Raw genomic sequence first — 8,218 nt, forward strand, 5'->3', positions numbered from 1 at the left:
TAACATTATGAAATTTGTCGATGGCGAAAATGGAACACATTTTACCTAAACACTGGGATTCTAACATCAATACTACAAAGACAAAACGATGCGACCAACATTGCTTGCTATAGAGGAATGATTGTAACAAAGACATTTGTCAAAATATTGTGAAGTGCACCCAGGAAGTGCACTAAAAACTAAAGGTTAAACTATTTAAAATAACCGAATAACTATTTTCCGACGGAGTCTCCTTCTAATGTGCATCAATTTCATCACCAGAAGATATTGAAAAGAGTAAGAAACTGAAGATCGCAATTATAAATGATTGTCATAAACCTCTTTGCAGAGAAATCGCTTGATAATCTGAATCATGTTGCACATATTCGATATATCGAGGTTATAAGGGCAATAACTTTTAAACACGTTTGTGTTGTTCTTTAAAACATTTAAAACTTAAAGACCCTAATCAAAGGGCAAACACAAAATCTCAAACACATCAAACGAATGGACAACTGTCATAAAAATTCTTGACTTGGTAAAGACTATAATTAAATTTGAAATAAAATAATATTTCCATGGGACATAATTCGTGAAAAATATTTATCAACACTTATTTTCAAAAGTGTCAAAGACGTTGCTGATATTAACCTACATTGTACGTTATTAGTTTTGTAGAATTCTGGCTAGAATATTACAAACTAGATGGATATAATTCAATGTTTCTTATTATCAATATTTCCAAAGTACACAACCCTTCATTAAATTCTGGCAAGAATTTTACACATGAGAGCAATAACAATGCAATGTTGCATATAATTAATGTTTCCAAGGGGCATAACCCTTACAAAAGTACTTGATCGGCACTGTTTTATCATATTGTCTAAATCATTGCTGATACAAATCTGACAGGAATGGTACATTTGATATCAAATCATATTCTAGGGTATTATAGGGAACAAAAACAAACTTGATATATAACTTTTGCATTAATTAATGAAAGATAACTGGGTATTCTTAGTTGATAAAACGAGCGTGTCTGCCAAAATGTAGTTGTGTATGGTTGCTTATACTGTATATTATATACTGTGATGTATTTGGCAAGGACTTTAATAAACTATTGAATCTTGAATCTTGCTTTGTAGTATTTCTATGTTTAAACAAAGGTATGCAATGTTTCTAACTCATCTTTGGATCATTTATTTTTAATACAATTCATATGAAACTGAAAAACTATTTTGTTCATTTCTATAATGTAACCAAACCTCAAAGATGAAGTTTTACCTATAAATATCAAGCCAGAGGCTTTGAAAATGCTCTTTTTCTACAACAGAAATCAAATAAATAATTTGCCTCTAAACTGATTAAATTAATGTTCATTCTTCATTCCTAAAAAAATCCTTATTGTATTTGAATACATGTACTAGTAACAGACTATTATTTCAACTTGGAATTATTTTAGTTATGGAATTTGCTTAATTTCTTCTGTTTGAAATTTTTAACAAATCTAATTTTAATGTTCGGTGCGGAGCACAACACTTTCTATTACAAATAGAGATAGCACATTTTCAATAGAATGTACTGTGCTGCGCACAACAATGTACTATCTACACAAATTACATTGTAGAAAGTGTTTACAAAACTATGAATTGTTCGAAAAACTAAGGATTTTCTTATCCTATAAGGATTACCATAGCCGTATTTGGCACAACTTTTTGGAATTTTGGATCCTCAATGCTCTTCAACTTTTTACTTATTTGGCTTAATACATATTTTAAGCGTCACTGATAAGTCTTATGTAGACGAAGCGCGCGTCTGGCGTACTAAATTATAATCCTGGTACCTTTGATAACTATTTACACCACTGGGTCGATGCCACTGCTGGTGGACGTTTCGTCCCCGAGGGTATCACCAGCCTAGTAGTCAACACTTCGGTGTTGACATGAATATCAATAATGTAGTTATTTTTAAAAATTTCCTGTTTACAAAACTATGAATTGTTCGAACAAGAGTGCACACACTGAAATGTCTCGCCTTCTATACTAATCATTGATATTATGTTGATAGTCCTAAGTATAAAGCTAAGCTTTATTACAACTGTCACATAAACTTAACATTAACCAAGATAACTAAACAAAGACCAATGAACCTTGAAAATGAGGTCAAGGTCAGATGAACCAAGCCAGGCAGACATGTACAGCTAACAATGCTTCTATACAACATATATAGTTGACCCATTACTTATAGTTTAAGAAAAATAGACCAAAACACAAAAACTTAACACTGTGCAATGAACCGTAAAAATGAGGTCATGGTCAAATAAAACCTGCGCAACTGACATAAAGATCATAAAATATTTCCATACACCAAATATAGTTGACCTATGGCATACAGTATTAGATAAAAAAAAACGAAACTCAAAAACTTAACTTTGACCACTGAACCATGAAAATGAGGTCAACGTCACATGACATCTGCCCGCTAGATATGTACACCTTACAATCATTCCATACAACAAATATAGTAGACCTATTGCATATAGTATGAGAAAAATAGACCAAAACACAAAAATTTAACTATAACCACTGAACCATGAAAATGAGGTCAAGGTCAGATGACACCTGCCAGTTGGACATGTACACCTTACAGTCCTTCCATACACCGAATATACTAGCCCTATTGCTTATAGTATCTGAGATATGGACTTGACCACGAAAACTTAACCTTGTTCACTGATCCATGAAATGAGGTCGAGGTCAAGTGAAAACTGTCTGACAGACATGAGGACCTTGCAAGGTACGCACATATTAAATATAATTATCCTATTACTTATAATAAGAGAGAATTCAACATTACAAAAAATTTGAACTTTTTTTTCAAGTGGTCACTGAACCATGAAAATGAGGTCAAGGACATTTGACATGTGACTGACGGAAACTTCGTAACATGAAGCATCTATATACAAAGTATGAAGCATCCAGGTCTTCCACCTTCTAAAATATAAAGCTTTTAAGAAGTGAGCTAACACCGCCGCCGCCGCCGCCGTAGCCGCCGCCGCCGGATCACTATCCCTATGTCGAGCTTTCTGCAACAAAAGTTGCAGGCTCGACAAAAACTAAGGATTTTCTTATCCCAGGCAAGATGGCTTTAGCCGTATTTGGCACAACTTTTTGGAATTTTTGATCCTCAATGCTCTTCAACTTTTTACTTATTTGGCTTAATAAATATTTTGATATGAGCGTCACTGATGAGTCTTATGTAGACGTAACGCGCGTCTGGCGTACTAAATTATAATCCTGGTACCTTTGATAACTAATTATGCACCATAAACATTATAATACAGAATAAACATGGAAATCATGAAAGTTATGCAAATTCCATAATCAAAAAGTTGAAATAGTAGCATGTTTAATACCTTTTACACAAATTTCAACAAGGTAACACACTGAACTGAACTTATCTCACCTGAAGCTCTCTTGATAAAAGGTCAAATACTTAGTCTAATATAATGTTGGATAAGTAAATTAATTTGATTGCAGAACATGTCTAGGTTATATTTATGCATTATAAGTTTAATGTTTCCGACATATTAATCATAATCGTAATTTAAATTTTAAATGAAATTATTGACTAATATCATATAATTATAACATTTATTTTACAAGTAAAATATACACTGCTTGCATTTTTTATTTTTTTATACATGTTATGATTTTTGCTGTTTCTTAACAAAAATACATTTTTTAATTTCTTAATCGTTCATCTTTGAGACCTTACTTACAGAATAGTTTTTATGCAGTGTAAAACAAAATTAATTATAAGAATACTTGTCTATTGAGGTAAAAAAAAAGGACAATAAATTGCGTATTGGGATATAAAATGAACTGTATAATAAAGTGAATATTCAATTAGGCAAAACAAGAAATATCAACGGTGGCATTAAAGTTGAAGCCATTTCAATTAATACTCCCACGACGTAATTTTTAGTAAAAATGTTTGATAAAAATGATCGCTGTCTATCATACTGTATTGTATCAGTCCTTTTTATACTTATATTACTTACACAAGAAATAAAATAACAGCGTTTCAAAAAAGATATGAGGGAATCAACTTCGATATTTAATAAATATACATTCACATCTCGGACCAAATTATATGTATAACTACTTCAAGCATAAGATACTGATGAAATACTTTATCTTATCAACTGATTAAATTATGTATATAACAGTTTCACATTAATTTATAAATAGTAAATAACCTCATTATAAATACCAGGATTGAAGTTTTGTATTTGCGCCAGACGCGCCTTTCGTCTCGAGAAATAGTTAGACATCAAAGTCCTAAGTATTTCGAATAAATTCATTCTTTTGCAAACAGTTAATTTATAATAATGAACCTATAATTGATATTCGTGTAAACACCGAGGCGCTGACTACCGGGTTTATGATACCCTCTGGGATAAAACGTCCAACAACAGTTGCATCGACCCAGTAGTGTAAATAGTTATGAAAGGTTCCAAGCTTATAATATGATACGCTTCATCTTCATAGAACTCATCAATAACGGTCATATCAAAACAGTTAGAGGGCAAAACACAAGTACAAAGTTGAAGAGTATTGAGGACCCAAAATTCCAAAAAAGAAATGCCAAAATACGGCTAATGTTATTTATGCCTGGGACAACAAAATCCTTAGTACTAGTATGTCGAATAATTCATAATTTTCAAACAGTAAATTTATAAAATGATCATAATTATAACTGATACTCATGTCAACACAGAGGTGTAGACTACTGGGCTGGTGATACTCTCGGGGACGAAATGTCCAACAGCAGTGGCATCGCCACAGTGGTGTAAACAGTTATCAAAAGACTCGTCATGATTAATTATAACATCAATTTACAAAGGAACTATATAGCGATGTGCAAGTTTATTTTTGAAATAAAGTTGCAACTCGACCAATCTTTACCTAGTCTAAGGCCTAATACCATGTGAACAAATGATACTAAAGGAAATCATGATCGAAATGGTGTATATAGAGTTTATGAAAGTTATAATACAGAGTGGCGCCATGAGCGCATGACACGCCCGATGCTTTTCAGTAAATTAAGTTCCTTAACTTCTCGATGACAGAAATTTATAAAACAAAAAAAGGGATGTTATTTAAATAGATATAAACCAAATCTTTATGAAAATAGCCCAAAGTACTCGTATAGTGAGAAATCTGGAAATTGCCCCTTTTTATGAAGAAAATCCAATAATGCTGAAACGTAAAATCTAAAATTCTTAACAATAAAAGGGACCTTATGTCAATAGATCTAGATATGAACAATAACCAAAGTTTCATGAAAACTGCTGAAAACATTTTCGAGTCATTGTCCGAAACTCGGAAATCACCCTTTCTGAATAAATAAAACCTCATAATTCAGAAACGTAAATCTAAAATTAATATATATGTGAAAGGAGTTTACGAATAGATTATATACTGATAAAAACAATTCACTTTAGTTTCATGCGAATTAGTTTAAAGATTGATAAACGGACGTACAGACGAACAACCGTGTTCCATAAAACGTAATTGTCTACGCACTACACAGTAGAATATAGACTGTACAGCATCATATATATACACAATACACATTAACATATCCCCTATAAGCAAACCCAATGTACAACACTCGTAATTTAAAAAGTCTACTATTCATTTGTTAATTCAGATAGCTTCACAGTTAAAAAGTTTATTTCTTTTGAGATTTAAAACAAACTTTTCAACCATTGTCTATGTTAGCTTTTCCCTATACACTGTCCTTTATGTCACGTTGTACGTAACATCCAATCAATATGAGATGCAGTATTTTAAGTTAAAACTTATTCTTATGGTTTTTCCCCCAAAAAAATATCCAATTCCCAATTTGATGAAAAAATATATTCTGGATAAGCAGATGACAAACAAAAATATTCAGAATACAGATTCCCCCCATACTTTATAGTATTAAACATTGTAAAAAGTAATTTGATTGATAGCGTCGAAAAAGTAAATTAATTGCAAACTCAGAAAAGAAACCCTAACCCCCTTTGGAGTTTAATGGTTGCATCATTTAATGCCACATGGTGTCTCTATTGTATTTTAACCTCAATAACAAAATTATCAACAAGGTCTCCAAGGTAAAAAAATACTACTACTGCACCTAACTAGCACCTGGACTAACCCGAGTCTCCACCAACATATATATAAAGCTTGGATCATCTTTCCCAGTGTAAGGCAAAACAGAAATCTAACTGGCTTGTAGTACATGAGAAGAGACGGATGTAAAATGCTTAGTATCAGCTGTTAAAATAATCTACTATTAATTTCTTCCACTAACTTCATGAACTTTATCAGGCAATTTTATAAACGGTTGCATCAGAAAACGGGAAAAAAATATTTTCATTGAATATATTCATTTCATTGATGATCTCTCGTGATTATGATCATTACAAAGCATCTGTCTAAGTGTTGAAGTAGTCAATGAAACTTTGACAATGTTATCAATGTCTTAATAACAGACTGAGTCTTAAATGCTGAGGTAGACAACCTATATATTTATGGGGTTTGTAAGTTCGTACTGGATTTAGAAGATATATTCCACCTGTGCAATTTTTGCTGCAGGCGACACAAATCAAAGTGATGGAAATCACTCATGGAAAAATTAGAAAAGTAGTTTGAATAATTTCATATTAAGGTATGGTGGGGGGAAATGAACATTAATAAAGCACTTTTACTGAAAATTGCATTAACAGCAGGTCTTTAGAAGGAAACATGCTTTTCCAGTATGAGGATAAAATGAGCTGAAATTAAATAATATGGGTCTCTTTATTTGAACAATTTATTTAAACTGCAGTTGATATCTTATCCAAATAATGTTGCCTGTTCTGGACATGTTTAAAAAAAAAAAAAAAAAATTGGAAATAAAAAATTCTTCTAGTAAATGTTACCAACTATACTTGTAAGACATAAAATCTAGACCAACAGCTATTGCCTAAGAACTTTAAAATTACAACAAAAATTATCTAAAAATGTTATTCTTGGGCTTTTTGTAAGTTGAAACCGAGGTTATATGACATTGAATATTAAAAGTTGTAGAGTGCCTTTTGATCTATTTTTAATTAAGTATTTTTCGTTACACAGGGCATTGAAAATGTACCTTTTCAATGTAAACAAATTAAAAAAACTTATTTTATTGAAATGTGGATTCTTTCTTGATTGCAAAAATATATATTCACTTATAATAAAAATTCAAATGACTAAAATAGACATAATTATTGATGGGGAATAAACTTATTAACAATGGTTTGTTATAACTAAAGTTTAAAAATTTTAAAACTGTTTCAAGCCAATTCCTGATAAAAAAAAGTGAACTAATCTAAATTGTTGATTAATTACAGATGATTATTGGAAATTTATCAAGTAAATTATAGGCCTTACTTGAATACCTTTTATATATTCATGTTTATATTAATATTTCATTTTTTTAAAAATATCTTGTTAATCCATTAATCATTTATCTTTCAGATATAATTTACAGATTCACTTTATGTAATGTAGATCAAAAGTAATATGCAATAAATAAATCTATCATCCTTTTATACATGAAACATCCAATATATTTGTGTATTCAATTATGAGGTCAAATATTTGTATATTCAAATGTATATTGCAGGGCCTGTTATGTAAGACTGAGGTTGATAGGTAATGTGGTGAATTTGATTGACAGTTTAGGAGGTGGGGCATTGTAATTAAAGGTTTACCTTGTCTCTGATTGTTAGCTCACCTGGCTTTTCTCATCACTTGGTGTCCGTCGTCATTAACTTTTACAAAAATCTTCTCCTCTGAAACTACTGGGCCAAATTTAACCAAACTTGGCCACAATCATCATTGGGGTATCTAGTTTAAAAAATGTGTCTGGTGACCTGGCCAACCAACCAAAATGTAAAAATAGAACATAGGGGTAAAATGCACTCAAAAACCAAAGCATTTAGAGCAAATCTGACATGGGGTAAAATTGTAAACAGGTCAAGATCTATCTGCCCTGAAATTTGAGATGAATCGGACAACCCATTGTAAGGTTGCTGCCCCTGAATTGGTAATTTTAAGGAAATTTTGCTGTTTTTGGTTATTATCTTGAATATTATTAGAGATAGAGATAAATTGTAAACAGCAATAATGTTCAGCAAAGTAAGATTTTCAAATAAGTCAAC

Source organism: Mytilus edulis, chromosome 10, assembly GCF_963676685.1.
Source record: "Mytilus edulis chromosome 10, xbMytEdul2.2, whole genome shotgun sequence".
NCBI classification, from domain to species: Eukaryota; Metazoa; Mollusca; class Bivalvia; order Mytilida; family Mytilidae; genus Mytilus; species Mytilus edulis.